Source organism: Miscanthus floridulus, chromosome 10 (genome assembly GCF_019320115.1).
Source record: "Miscanthus floridulus cultivar M001 chromosome 10, ASM1932011v1, whole genome shotgun sequence".
Classification (NCBI taxonomy): Eukaryota; Viridiplantae; Streptophyta; class Magnoliopsida; order Poales; family Poaceae; genus Miscanthus; species Miscanthus floridulus.
Window position 1 is genome coordinate 95,778,526 of NC_089589.1, and position 16,809 is coordinate 95,795,334.

The window sequence follows — 16,809 nt, forward strand, 5'->3', positions numbered from 1 at the left end:
ACAAAACGGAAACAATGTGCACAAAACTGGTCACAACAACAAAGATTTGATGGAAATGATGGGGCAAAACACACGAACTGGACTCTAACACAACCTAACCAGCAACAAGACCTTGACTAGGACACAAAGTCAACACGACAGACTCTAAAACTGAAATATGCAAAGGCTATGGCGCGGAAGGTTCTAGGACAGGAAAAACGAGTATGGCACTGGACTATGGGACGAATGCGAAACACTCAAACTAGGGAATAAATGTGAACCTGACGGTATACCTTAGCTCTGATACCACTTAATGGGAACGGGGATCCCGATCTTCCGTCAGGTGGTGGTAACTATCGTTGTGACGGAGAATGACACACTGATCCGGCTTCAGATCGAAAGATCGAACCCTACAATCTTAGCACCATAGCTCCTCTGGTTATCAACCGAGTCTCGGACCAGGTTGACCTCGCCAAGAAGGCTAATCCCTGCTTACGCAATGAAGAACACAAGCAAGAACAAGAAAGAACACAACCAAATAGCAGATGAATGATTAATCTCTCAAAGTTGGGGTCTCACAAACCGATGAACAACGAAACTGTTCTTGACAGAATAAGCTAAGCAAAACCCAAAACCTAATAACAGCAGCGGCGTATGATTATAAAGGTCTTAGGGTCGTCACCTACCCTGAACACGCACCCTAATGGGCCCAAACACGATACACGGTCCAACGGACCAAAAGACGGTGTCGCAGCACCCTGGCAGATTCTGGATGCTGACTTATTTTGACGATTCCCGTTAATTCCGAAGAGCTTTTGATGTGAGACCACTTGAATTGGCTTCCTTATCAAGTTAGTTTTCCATCCATATGTGGATCGTCAAAAATGGAGTCCAGATGCGTCCTAGGTGACCAATTTAAGGCAGACTAGTCCTGGAGGCCGAGGCAGACTCGAAATCATGTTGGACCAGGCCTCTGGTTCCTATTGGACGTCCTTGCTGGTCATCTTCGCCTCCACCACATCCTCCTCTAAGTCCTTCATGACCCTCTCCAATGTTCCTAAGCAAGATAACATCATTAGGTAGTAGTCTATTCTCAAAAGTATAAAAAGGATCGCTTGAGAACGAGCTCACCTCTAAATTGAGTTGGCGCATTCGAGCCTGGGTCATTGGACCTTGCATGACGGTTGGAGGATCAGCGGGTACATCCGAAGGAGTGATGTCCTCATCAGCTGGAGTTGCAGACCATCATACAAACCCTTGAGAAAATGGCGTTGCTTCTGAACATCTTCAGCCACCTCCTTCAGGGCGTAACGTGACAACTGAGCAAATTTGTCATGATACTCAACTACAGACATAAATCCCTGTTTCAGAGCCTGGAATTTCTCTGGCTTGAGCTCTGTCAATCCTTTAGATATATAGTAGGATCTGAAATTCTCTCTAAATTCTTCCTAGGTGATAGGAGGAGCATCAGTGGGACATCCATACTTGAATGCCTCCCACCAGTCTTGAGCTTCTCCCTGAAGTTGTCCTGATGCATACAACACCTTCTGCTGGTCATCGCACTGCGCTATGTTGAGTTGCTTTTCCACTGCATGAAGCCAATCATCTGCTTCCAGTGGATCAGTGGCATGAGAAAACATCGGGGGATGGCCCTTCAAGAATTCACCACGCTTGTCACGCGGTGCTCTACCAATTGGTTGATTTTGCTGATTCTGCACCAGAGCTTGCATAATATGTGTCTGTACTGCCAGAAGTTGCTAAATAGTCGGTGGCGATGGTGATGGTGGATGTGGGGGAATACCTCCACAACCTCGACCTCTTCCTCTTCCAGACATCTGACATCCCACACAAATATTCCAAATTTAGAGATTTCCTAATTATAGACACTTATATAGATATAGAATATATTCTAAAAATTTTATGGACGAGTTCCAACATCAGCAGCTCGATAAAACAGTCATATCTCGAGTTCTAGATATCCAAAAGAGGCGTACTTTATATGGTTGGAAAGATTATGAAATTATATACAACTTTTATTCATACCATATTCCCAGATTCTATCGTTAGGTTACTCAAAAACAGGATAGAACCGAAACTGTTCCAAATTCCAATCTGCGTAAAAACTTTATCTTGAAACAGCGATATCTCACAAACCAGATAAGATATAGAGGTCCTTCAAGAAGCATTGGAAAGATACTTAAGTCTAGTTATTCCCATAAAAATTTCATAATTTTTGGTCAAGTAGATTTTAATTGACATTAAGATAAAGGAAGACTGCTCCGAAAAACAGATTCCGAGAGAACAAGATATACCAAACCTAACTATTTATTTATTGACTCAAACTTTAATATCCTTAACTATGGAACTTGCGGACATGCCCATAAAGTTCCAGCACTTATTACAAAAATCCAACTCACATATAAACATAATAACAAATCAACTAGGCACACCAATGTTCACACCACACTTCTAGACTCAACTTAACTCAACTTGACCCGTGCTACTAACGTCTTTATTACATAAGGGACTCTAAACTCCATTGGTGATGAACTCTGGGTAGCTTCTCATAGATCTTGGGCATCTTGAGCTAGGCCCTATACTCATCAAGCTGCCTTGCAAACCGTTTGCGAGCCTTCTTTTCCTTTTCCAATTCTTCCTTAAGGACATCATTCTTCTGGAGTATCTCCCTAGCAAAATGAACCATCATCCTTTTTCAGGGTCACAACAAGGAAGAAACCTGAATGGATCTTCCTTCATTTTCTCAAATCGTCGGACACGGTATATCATACAAGCTTCATAGGCTGCATCCTCCATACTTTCCTCCATAGTGGCATGACTCACTAGGTGAGTGTGACTGGTTTCCACCCTACAAGCCTTCCTAGCTTCATCCCAACCAGTGACAAACAAGTCTGTCTTCCAATATGTAACTTCATGGGGGTGCCAGTACTCGGTGCAACGATATTGCACATAAGGACACAAGTCGGGGTAGTAGCATTCAAGCACTATCATGAGTAGGGAATGGAAGTAGGTCGTGTCATCCCCATGTTTGAAATAGAACTCCTTGGTCCACCCCACACCTGGGGGATGATTTCCTTCAGTGAAGCATGGTCCTCTAAGCTAATGCAGGCAGTCTTGTTGGAATGAGGCATCTACAGAATTAGATTTAGTTAGAATAGAAGCAAAATTTTCATAACAGAGTGAGGCAAAAGAAGCATAAAACTTTAGCAAATAACAAGGGTGAGATGGAAAACATGAAATGAGTGAAGCAAAAGAAGCTAAAACGACCATTGCTAACTAGGCTTGCATCCTACAGTCAACACAACTCTGATACCAATCTGTCACACCCAGTTTTAAGGATAAAATGGGATGCAAAATCTTATGTGCACCCAGAGATCAGTCACACATATAAGCCGACAAATTATGAATAGTATCATCACAAGTGTTTATTACATCACGAATAAGACAGAGCCTTCACATAAAAGTAGCAGAAGTATAAAGAGAAGATCGCTCGTGGAAGCTCCATATCACAGGAACGTCAACTGGTTGACCACAAGTCTAGTAATCCTCAGGGAAATCATCATTACCATAGACATCTGTTACACATCTGGGATTTTTATCCAAATAATGAAAATGAACAAGCGTAAGTACATGTTGTACTCAACAAGTGTAACACAAGGTTCATGAGGCTCAAAAGGCTTGACATAGGTTAACAACATTTCGCTTTTAGTTGTCACAATTTTAGCATAAGAGTAGCAACAAGTTGTTTCAATTCCCAAAGCAAAACACATGATCAATGTAAACATGAATAATGAATAGCATAAACAGATAATTCTCAGTGTTCATCTATTCCATAAGGGTTTCAAGGCCGCTCATGATCATAAGCATGGCTAATATACCAGTTTTACACTCTGCAGTGGTTGTACACTTTCACTATGAGTCGTGATTTACCCTTTCGCCTGAGGTCGCGAGCCTCTTAACCCACTACCAAGGTAGGTTGACAGGGTTCACTATGAAGCCTTTCAAAGGTTCGTCTAACAAGTTAGGGTCATTAGATTCACTCGGCAAACAGATGTAGAGCCCCTCTTCCCGATGGCACAATGACACACAACCTATACCCATGGGGACAGAGGCTGCACTATACCCGATTCATCAAGCCATTCTTACGCCAACAAAGGTAACCACTAACAAGCTAGAAAAGGTCCTCATACTGAGCTAAAGCCAGAGCCATGTAGCCCTCACAGCTGTACTGTAAGTCCCGAATGATCACTTACAGATAAGTCCTTAGGGAGAGGAATCTGAAGCATTTAGAAAGTAGCTAAACACCCTAGCCCCCTGTTTCCAAGTTGCTAAAAAGTCATATTTTAATGTTTATTGCATATACCATTAGTCAAGTTACAAGATCATGGTTCAATTGAGCACTAGCAAAGCTACCCAATGCATATCCCATGGGTGACAAGGTATAAGTTTAATTCTAGGGAATCCCTATCAAGGCGACACATGCAACATGGATTTAATGTATTAAAGTGAATAGAAAACAAGGATGATCCCATGCTATACTTGCCTCGAGCAAAGTAATCCTGCTGATCCTGCTCGTCAAAGTAGTACCCTTGGTCTGCCATGAATTGCTCATTGTTTATACTCGATAATCACAGCAACATACAAGGATCTAGGCGCAATCATGCATAGCAAACAAAAGCTATAGATTACAACAGTACACCAACAGCACAAAATCAAGATGAAAAGTTTGAAAAACGAATCTACGTTTCACTACGAACACACAGACGCGAAGATCACAAAAATCAGAGCTAAAACAAAGTAGTTATGAATTAAACAAGATTTCCTTTAGTAAAATAATAGATTAAATCTTACCTCAAATTTTAAAAGTTGAAAACCTACATAACAGCAGTATGAACATGTAGATTATGGAATTATGAACCTAATGCAAGTTGAACAGATCAAATCAGAGTTAAAATAGAGATTTTATGGCTAAAACAAATCTAGTGGCAAAACTGTAAATAGCTAAAAATGTATTTTAGATTTAACCGAAACAAAATACGCTTTCAAAAGAAGAAAACAAAATCTAAAGAGATGTTTTGGACTGTGGGTTAAGACCCAAATACTTGTAAGGTGGTTTTTGCAAAAACTCCTGTGAAGGGGTATCCTTCATCTAGGGTCGTCGGATTAGAAGCGGGCGGCTGAGATCGGATCAGGCGGAAGAGAGAGAGAGCATGGCCGACCGAAATAGGGCCGGTGGCGAGGTGATCGCGGCAGCGCCATGGAAGAGCTCACCGGAACTCTCGGTCTAGAGCCTACAGTGCACGGTTTGACGAGCAGGTGGAGAAGGCGTGACGACGACAATCGACGCAGGATGGTGCACGACGGCGCTTAGGGATACAGCCATGGCTCGGCAAACTCTATGCGAGGCAGAAGCTACGGCGCAGGAGCTGGGGTTGGAAGCAGTGAGCACGGGGCATCCGATATTTAAGAGGCGCGGAGGCTTGGGTGGCACGACACACGAGGCGTAGCGGGAGCGAACACGGACGGCGGCAACGGTGTCCGAGCCGGTCATGAGACGAAGGAAGAAGAGGTCCCTGACGGGCGTGCCAGGGCGGTCAGTGAGACGGAGGGAGGGGAACTCGCGGGCATGGCGCGACTCGCAGAGCTGGGCTGCCTTGCTGGGCTTCGGCCCATGCAGAGAAGAGAGCAGCGGCCTATGGAGGAAGGAAACGGGCCGGCGCCGAAGCAAGGAACGCGGGGCGCGAGCACGCCAGTGTAGAGAAGCGGTCACGGGCGCGGAAACAGACCTACCAGGCCGAAAGCAGGGAAGGGAAGAAAGGTAAATTCATTTTCCTTTTCCAATTTTTCCAAAGCAATTTCAAAATCAATTTTGAATGCAAATTCAACTCAACTTGGAATCCGATTTAAAACCAAGCAATATCAAAAGATATGAAGCAACATGGATGCACACACATGATTGTGAACCTACATTTGATTTTAATTTAATAAAATTATTATTTTCCTAAATTCAAATGCCCACAAAAATGCATAATAAATAAAATTCCCTGATTTTAAAATTATGCAAATTTTAGGGTGTTACATGCATGTTTTAAATGACTCTTTATGTCATTATAATAGTTAAGAGTGCAATTTATGACCTAAAATTCTTATTTTCAAAAGTACAAAAGAAGAGTTAATAAACATACAATAAGAGTTTTAACTTAGCTTGAGAATAAAAAAATATGTCATAATTAATAAGATTAAATATTAAAATTAAAATTTTAGATTTATGGCAACAAAAGATATGGGCCGCAATAAGAGCCACTATAGTTTAAGCTTTTCTTTTTGAAGTTAATGTTTCAACTAAATTCATATTCAAGTTACACAGAGGTGACATGAAAACAGAAAAAGCAATGGATATAGATGGAAAAACATATAGATTAGTAACTTATACATCTATCACAACTAGAGATAGAGACAACATTGTATCAGTAGAGTCTATTGTGTTGGAAAATGAACAAATAGAAAACATGCAATTTAATATTTGTAATTTAATTTAGATTCATGACATCAGAATTTAATATGGGCCACAAAAAAGAGGCCACAGTTTAAGCTAATGTTTAGTAATTGAAACATTTAACACAAATCGATAAAGGCATTATCATAGTTTGTGTTAGAAAATTAACCAAGTCTAAAAACATGCAATTAATTTTAGTATTTTTATTAGTTAGAGGTATATTAAACATTAACGAATAATTATGTGTTCTAAAACTCTATCCCATGTGAGAGCACGGGTTGATGTACTAGTTTCTCTAGTTAGAAAACGTTTGGTAAAACTTCTCCGGTTTGGTAGAAATAGTGAAACAATATATAACTACAATGTCTTGTACTTTTTTCTTTTGTTTCTCGGGTGGCTGACATAAGGTTGGTTTTTTTCTTTTTTCCCTCGGCCATCAGATATAAGATTGTTTAATCGACTGACCTAGCACCTGCAAAAAAAATAGAATGGGCCGACGTAATTAGGAACTATGTGCGCTGACATAAGGGTGGCTGACATAAGGGATGGTGAATGAACCTTCTCCAGAAGAGAACACTGCAGGGCAGCATGATGGGAAGCTACATAGAACTATATATTTGGCATATTCCACTTGGACTTTGATTTATGTATATAAAGTAGGGAGACGAGGCCAAGTCGCAACTGCTCTTTCTCGGCGGCAGGCAAGACAAGTGGAGTAGGAATAGAAGGATAGGAGTGTAAATCTAATATAAAACCAGGAGGCCGGCACGTAATTCAGAATACAATTTTGTGGTGGTCCCAACTCATGAGAAAGCTGGAGCAGTACGTGATGAATGGATCTCGTATATGTGAGCCGGCCGGAATACAATTTTGTAGGGCCAACAACTCGTCAAAAAAAAACTCCGATCGGAAATGACAGTGTTGGCACCCTATTATGGCGCGAATGCTATAAAAGACGGTAGACACCGTGACAATAAAATTCGTAGGTTGTTATTTTAAATAAGTTTATGCTTCTTCACTTAAACATTATATCAAATCAATATTCATCATTTAATTTGAGGCTCTATATATAAAAAATACTACTACAAATATAAAAAAATGATATAACAAATTCAACATCTGGAGTGCCCCAATGCAAGCTAAAGTGACAATATAGACAATTGTAATAACTAAGAAGGTAGCCTAGGACCTAACATCTTTTCTTAAATAAATTAAAAGAAAATTTTGAACAAAAGAAACAATAAGCATTAGAGATTTAACTTAAAATGTGGTTAAACATTGCAACAACTAGATTAAATGTTAAAAGCTAAAATATTGATTTATGATTTATAGAAAGATGTGACAAGAACTTATATAACCTAATTTAGATTTCAACTAAATACATATCATAAAATTCTTTTCACAAAAAAAGTTAGGCCATCAGATTGGTAGACTCTAATACCATTCATAATAATAGCCATTAGGATCTATGCTATTTTCTAATAATGACTAACATCTATGATTGTGTAAAACAGTTAAAGAACCCCATGAATCTCAATGCAAATTACACACTACTAAAAACATAATCTAAAGTGAACCTAAATATAATGCTAATTACCGACCTACTATTAGATAGATAATCTACCTGTAGCACCCAGTTTTAAGAACAAAACAAGATACACACCATATGTGAGCCCAGGAAGTCAAATCTCACATATAGCTACAAATAAGGGTAATATCAAAAGACAATGCTTAAATACATAGCGTATTAGTATAAAGATTATAACCTCAGAGTATAGACAGCGGAAAGACAACTCCAATCTTCAGGCAAAGACACCAAATCCATAGGGACAACTGACTGGTTGATCACAAGCCTAATTCCTCCAAACTCTAGCAATCTGGTACCCATCCAGGATTTTTATCTAAATAATTGAAAATAAAGCAAGCATAAGTACATGTCGTACTCAACAAATATAACATGGGGTTCATGAGGTTCAAAAGGCTGACTCTGGTTTAACTGCGATTAGCTTTTAATAGTCACAATTTTAGCATAGGAGTCGCAACAAGTTTATCACAAGCCCATAAACACATGATCGGGTAAACATGCATAATGAATAGCATAAACAGTAATCATTAGTGAACATCTTCATCATCAGTATCACTAGTGTTCATCATCTATTAACCATTAATGATCATATATTCCGTAAATGTTCCAAGGCCACTCGTGACCGTGAGCACGGCTGATATACCAGTTTTACACTCTATAGAGGTTGTACACTTTCACTGTGAGTCATGATTTACCCTTTCACCTGATGTCGCGAGCCTCTTGACCCACTACCAAGGAAGGTCGGCAGGGTTCACTATGAAGCCTTTCAAAGGTTCGTCTAACAAGTTAGGGTCGCTAAGGTTTCCCCATCATTAAGCATGAACCCCCCTCCAAAGAGTGACTAACAAAATACAAAGAAACCAAAGTGCACCCTCGTGGCAGGCCGAGATCATACAAACCGGAGCCCCTCTTGTGCCATAAAGGTAACCTCTAACAAGCTAGAAAAGGTCCTCATACTGAGCTAAAGCCAGAGCCATATAGCCCTCATAGTTGTACTGTAAGTCCCGGATGATCACTTACAGATAAGTCCTTAGGGAGAGGAATCTAGAGCATTTAGAAAAGTAGCTAAACACTCTAGCCCTCTGTTTCTATGTTGCTAAAAAGCATCTTTTAGTGCTTATTGCATATACCATTAGTCAAGTTACAAGATCATGGTTTTGGTTGAGCACTAGCATCATACTACCCAATGCAATACCCTATAGGTAACAAGGTACGAGGTAACAAAGTACTAGGAAATCCTTAGTGGTAGTCAAGGTAGACACATGCAGTATGAATTAAATGATTAAAGGTGTATAGGATAACAAAAAAGATCCCATTCTATACTTACCTTAAATACCAATCCATCGGTAAGCTTTAATCTTCAATGTTCTTCTTCTTCTTCTTCTTGATCACCACGTATATCTCATCGACTTGACGTAATCATAAAGCACCACATAAGCATCCATACAATCATACACGAAGCAAACAATAGAACTAAATTAAAATAGTACACCAAATATAAAATCAAGATGAAAAGTTTGTAAAACGAATCTACGTCTCACTACGAACACACAGACGCGAAAAACACGCTAATCGGAGCTACGGTGAAAAAGATGCATCTATCGAAAGATTTGCTCATAGGAGAAAATATAAAACTATTAGCTTCATGTGTTTTAATTATATAAAAACATATATAAGATATTTTATAGATAATATAATTTAAGTCAAATTTAGATTTAAATTATAAAACTAAAGTGAAAGAAATCATATTTTATTTATAAAATCCAGTTGCATAATTATTAATCAAGATATGATTTAAAAGATGAAATTTCAGAAATAGTAATATGGTAAACACTATTACTAACACGTAGATCTCATCGGTATGAATCTAACGCAACTTGAATAGGTCAATTTGGAGCTAAAACATAGAAGATATGATTTAAACAAAATTTCCTTTATTAAAATAATAGATTAAATCTAACCTCAAATTTTAAAAGTTGAAAACCTACTTAACAGTAGTATGAAATGTAGATTATGAAATTACGAACCTAATGCAAGTTGAACGGGTCAAATCGAAGTTAAAACGGAGAAGTTATGCCTAAAACAAAATGAGTGGCAATTCTGTAAATAGGTGAAAACGTATTTTAGACTTAACCGAAATAAAATACGCTTTCAAAAGAAGAAAATGAAGTCTGAGAAAACATTTTGGACGGCGGGTTCTATTTTGAGTAAACTGAGGGACTCTTTAGAAAATATGACAGTGAAAGGGTATCTTCTAATCTGGGCCACAGATCTGAAAATGGACGGCTAAAATTGATTGGGAGGGGAAGACTTGGCCAAAAATAGTAAGGCCGATGGCGGCGCCATGGCTGGGAAACAGAGGAGATTGCCGACATTCACGAATACGGCAATTTAGACCACGGTTAGACTCGATAGTAGTACGGGGAGCTAGAGGAGTTGATCACGGACTCAATGGGGAAATCAGAGAGGGTCGCGATGTCACGGTGGCGGCACCACGCTTGAATTGGTGGCTCAAGCTCGCCGGCAAGGCTTCAGTGAGTCAGAGAGAGAGATAGAGACCGAGAGGGCAGGCGTACGAGGCTCCTAAGGTTTGCTTACCTCTAGGCAAAGCTCGGGGATGTGTTTGTGGAAGCAGTGGAGCGGTGGAGCAACGAATGCGACGGCGGCGGATCTCCTTCGACGGCTACAGCTCAGAGGCAAGGCGGCGTGCTCACAGGTTGGGGGAAAACGGCTTGGCTCGGCTGATACTTATGGGGCGGGGGAACTTGTGGCGCTCGGCATCAAGGAGACGGGAGCAGCGCGGGCAGTGTCCGGCTTAGCTACGCGCGAGGAAGAGGACGCCCTGGCGAGCGGGCCCGGTAGTCAGCGACAGAGGATTAAAGGAGAACAAAAACGACAGCTTCCGCGCTGGGCCGGGTGAGTGGGCCTGCTGCGGTAGACCTGCTGGGCCAAATGCGGGGGAGGAGGTGCTGGGCCCACACGCATGGCTGGACAGCGGGAATCGGGGCTAAGGGAGAACTAGGCTGCGGAAAGAAAGAAGAAAAAAAAGCAGGCCTTCGGGCCTAATATGAGAGAGGGATAATTTTAATTCCTTTGCAATTTTTTTCCTATTTCAAAACCTCATTCAAATATGAACCGAATCAAGTCCAAATAAAGTTTTGAATATACTTTTCAATTCAAATAAAAGTGAGGAAATTTTAGTAAGTTTCCAAAAGTAAATTTTCACAACTTTTAAATCCTTTTATTTCCTAATTTTCTTTTCTTTTACTTCAAAGCCAATTTCAAAAGCATGTGAAATTCATTTCAAATTTTGGACTCAACCACCCATTACAATAAATCAAATGCATCGGTATGTATGCACAACCATGTTGCTAAGCCCTATGATAAATTTCAAAATAATAAAAATTATTATTTTCCTATGTTTCATGAGCACAAAAATACGAAATTAAATAAATTTAACTACATTTCCAAAAGGAGCAAATTTTAGGGTGTTACACTACCATAACCACTTAAATATGAATCTAAATTACCACTTTTTCATTATCTAGAAGACTAAAAGATCCCCTCAAATCTACATCTAAGTAATCATCTTCTGTTACAACAAATATGTAAATTACTATAAACCACATCTTTCTATGTTACCCAATTCTATTAATATTAATATATTCAAATTTTATTGTTGTAAGTATACATATTATGGCATCATACATATCAAGTACACAAGCATGCTTGAGCGATAACTATATATGTTCTATTCTTACCAACCCTGAAAAATATTTTTAACAACTCATACTAATCGTACTAACAATTATTTAAAACCATATTACTAACAAATAATTAATATACATTTTTACTTTAGATATGTTACTCCTTCCATTCCAAATTATAAGTCTTTCTTACTTCTCTAGATACATAATGAATCTATATATCTAGACACAATGTAGATCTAAATGTATAGCAAAAGCTTACCTAGAAAAGTCTGAATGACTTTATAACTTGGAATGGAAGGTGTTCATTTTAACTAAAATGTTATCTATATTGGTAGTATAACCATCACTGCACATATAATTTCTTGATAACTAAATTTAAATGCATCTTGAGAAGCAGGGGTAGTGCAGACCATATGTGACTATATCTTCCTGAAAGTTGGAATTACTTTGGAGTAAACAATTATTATATGACCTAAATATTCTCTCTAGGTTAGCACCATTCTAGATCATACTTCAAGCTCTACCATTCATTTTGAGTGATGTCGTGCATGTTTTAAATGACTCCTTAAGTCATTGTAATAGTTAAGAGTGCAATTTATGACCTAAAATTCTTATTTTCAAAAGTACAAAAGAAGAGTTAATAAACATACAATAAGAATTTTAACTTCTCTTGAGAATAAAAAAAAATATGTCATAATTAATAAGATTAAATATTAAAATCAAAATTTTAGATTTATGGCATCAAAAGATATGGGCTGCAATAAGAGCCACTATAGTTTAAGCTTTTCTTTTTGAAGTTAATGTTTCAACTAAATTCATATTCAAGTTACACAGAGGTGACATGAAAACAGAAAAAGCAATGGATATAGATGGAAAAACATATAGATCAGTAACTTATACATCTATCACAACTAGAGATAGAGACAACATTGTATCAGTTGAGTCTATTGTGTTGGAAAATGAACAAATAGAAAACGTGCAATTTAATATTTGTAATTTAATTTAGATTCATGACATCAGAATTTAATATGGGCCACAAAAAAGAGGCCACAGTTTTGTCACACCCAATTTTAAGGATAAAATTGAATGCACAAAACTCGTGTGTGCCCAGGGATCAATCACACACACAAGCTGACAAATTACATAATGTATCATCTCGGTGTTCATACATCAGATCCATAATATAACTCAGTCTTACATTACACAGCGGAATATAAAAAGATAATAAAACTCTCGTGGGCTTCATCACAGGGAAGGTCAACTGGTTGACCACAAGCCTAAAAATCCTCCGGGAAATCCTCATACCCGTTGTCATCTGTTACCCATCCAGGATTTTTATCCAAATAAAGAAGATAAACAAGCGTAAGTACATCCCGTACTTAACAAGCTAACATGGGGTTATGAAGCTCAAAAAGGGTTGACTCTGGTTTACTGCAGTTAGCATTTTTAGTACGACAAGCTTTTATCATCAGATATTATCAAATTATGCTTAAGCTCCCATTTAATCCCATAAGAACATATATCAGGGTCAAGTGTACCATATATCATCATTGAACAACTTAAATGATCATCATGAGGTATCCAGTTATTCTGTGAGTTTTCCGGGCCGCTCGTGATCGTGAGCACGGCTGTTATAACAGTTTGTTACCCTCTGCAGAGGTGGTGCACATTCACCGCGAGTCGTGATCCCCATATGCCTGGGTTAATTACTCCCATGTCACTGCCAAGGTGAGCGGGCAGGGTACACTATGAAACCATTTCATAGGTTTCCCTAACAAGTTAGGGCCGCTAGGTTTCCTTGGCAGGCAGATGTAGGAACCCCCCTTTCCTATGGCACATATCCATCGCGGCTATACTCATAGGAATAGAGGCAGCCCTATACCCAACGTGGCAAGCCCCATTTGCGCCAAAAAGGTAACCTCTAACTAGCTAGAAAATATCCTATTATTGAGCTAAAGTCAGAGCCATATGACTCTCCTGGTTGCACTGTCAGTCCCAGCTTTTGCCGACAGATAAGTCCTTAAGGAGAGCTGGGAGCAACATGAACAAAGGTCATTTGCACCTTCGCCCTATGGAACAGTTGTTATGAATCATGTTAAACTCTTAGTTCCATAGTAACATTCATCATCATGTATATTAAGTTTAGTTAGAGCTCTAGCAATCTACCCATATGCATTTAACCCATAGGAGACAAGGCACAGGATAAACAATCACTAGGTTGTCCTTACGGTTATCAAAATTAGACACATGCAAATGAGTAATTGATTAAAGTGAAATAGGACATCAAGGAAGGCCCATGCTATACTTGCCTTGGTTCACAAACTCGTGCTGGTCCTGCTGGTCGTCGAAGAATTCTTGGTCTCCAACGTTTTCCTCACCGTCTGAACGTGACCAACATGGCAACATACAACATTCCAAAAGCATTCATGCAAAGAAAACATTCCTATCATTAGAACAGTACACCAACAATATTGAAAACAAGATAAAATGTTTGTAAACATAATCTACGTCTCGCTACGAGCACGTCAACGCGAAGTTCACGAAAAACGGAGCTAAAATGCGAAAGTTATGATTTAAACGGGTTTTCCTATAGCCATATATTTAATTAAATCTAATCATGAAATTAAAAAGTTCCAAACTTGACTAACAGTAGTTCCAACATGTAGCTTATGAAATTACGAAGCTAACGCGATTTGAATGGATCAATTCGGAGCTAAAACGACAATTTTATAAGTGAAACAGTTCAAATGGCATTTCTGTAAATACTGAAAACGTATTTTTGACTTAAACCGTGAAGTTTACGCTTTCCAAATGAGATTGCGCATTCGGGGAACTACGCCTTGGACTGCGGGTTAGGACTTAGAAAAGTCCAGGGTCTCTTTTACAAAACAGCCACGCGAAGGGGTATCGGCTGATCTCGGCCGTCGGATCATGGATGGAGGGCTCGGATTAGACCTGGGGAGGGAGAGAGAAGAATTTCAGCCGGGCACAGCGACGCCGGCGGTGAGGCGCCATTGCCGGCGGCGTGGAGGTCTCGGTCGCGCGTGGTTAGGGGCTAGGGTTCGCCAAAAGAGAAACCGAGCGCACCGGGGGACGCGGGGAAGGAAGGGGGTCTCGGCAATGCCGATACGGCGGCCGGGAACAGCGGGTAGCGCGGTGGCTGCCATGGCCACCGTGACGGCTTGCGGAGCTCGCGGCCAGGGCTCAAGAAGCCAAGAAAAGAGAAAGTAGATGTACCGGGAGATAGAGGGAGGCCGGGGGTTCTCACCGCGGGGAAGAAGGAGGACGGCGAAGCTCGGCGGCGACGGTCCGTGCGAGGGAGAAGACGGCGGATCCCGGCGACCACGGAACGGCGGTTGCAGAGCTTCCTCGATGCTTGGTGAGCGCGAAGAAGAGCCGGGGAGGCCGTAGGGTGCGCGGGGGATGGCTCGGCTGCTATTTGTAGCGGCCGGGGCGCGAGGGGGGGGGGGCGCTCCCACGATGCCAGTCGTGGGCGGCAGTTGCTGCAGCGGCGGGCGCGGACGGTTCTGAGCCGCGCGGGGATGAAGACGGCGCCGACAAGCGGGGCCCGGGCGTCAGCGACTGAAGGGGAAAGGGATGCACGGCGGTTGCGGCCAGGCCGTGTGGCTGGGCTGGGCCGCGGTGCTGGGCCGCGCAGCGCGTGGCTGTGCTGCGGGCGCTGGGCCGAGCGGGGGCGGGGAGGCGAGCTGGGCTAGGGTTGGTGCTGGGCCACAGGGTAAAGAGAGGGGGCCAGCGGGCCAAATTCAAGAAAGGAAAAGGGAAAAAATGATTCTTTCCTTTTCTATTTTCTTCTATTTTCCAAAACCCTTTTTAAATTCAAATTTCAATTCCTCTTGAAATCTTTAACAAATTCCAAGCATTCACAAAATGATATGCAGCAGCATGTATGCATCAAAAGTTTCTAACCTTATTTTAAATTTTAATTCCACAAAATTTATTATTTCCCTATCTTTTAATGCTCACATATTTGCATAAATAAATCATATTTAGCTATTTTAAAAGAATGTCATTATTAGGGTGTTACAATTCTACCCCCCTTAAGATGAATCTCGTCCTCGAGATTTGGGTGATTGCTTACTCAAACAGTTGGGGATACGTCTTTCTCAGATCCTCTTCTCTTTCCCAAGTAGCCTCATCCTCTGTATATCGATTCCACTGCACCTTGCACATCTTTACTGTTCGGCTTCTTGTAACTCTTTCGGCAGTTTCTAAGATCTTTATCGGATACTCTTCATAAGTAAGATCTTCCTTGACAGCAAGTTCTTCCAAAGGAATTTGTTCTTCTGGTACCCTCAGACACTTTTTAATTGGGAAACATGGAACACGTCGTGCACACCGGACAAGCTCTCAGGCAGTTCCAACTAATAAGCTACTTCTCCACGTCTCTCTAGGATCTTAAAAGGTCCTATATATCTTGGTGCTAACTTTCCCTTCATATTGAATCTTCTCACACTTCTCATTGGTGACACTTTCAAGTACACATCATCACCAATCTCGAAAGTCAGCTCTGTTCTACGGGTATCCGCGTAACTCTTCTGTCGGGACTGAGCTACTCTCAAATTGTCTCTAATCATTCTCACTTGTTCTTCTGCGTATCTAAGGACATCGGGACCAAACACTTGAGTTTCTCTAGTCTGATTCTAGAACAAAGGCGTTCTACACTTACGCCCATACAACGCCTCGAAAGGTGCCATCTTGAGACTCTTCTGATAACTGTTGTTGTACGAGAACTCTACGTAAGGCAAACTCTTATCCCAACTATCACCATACTGAAGTGCACAAGCTCTCAACATATCTTCTAAAATCTGGTTGATCCTTTTAGTCTGTCCATCGGTTTGCGGGTGGTACGTAGAACTGAAATTCAACTTTGTCCCCAAAGATCTATGCACTTTATGCCAGAATTGCGATGTAAATTGGGTGCCTCTATCCGACACAATTTTCTTGGGAACACCATGTAAGCACACTATTCTTTCCATGTACAACTCTGCTAATCTTGCACC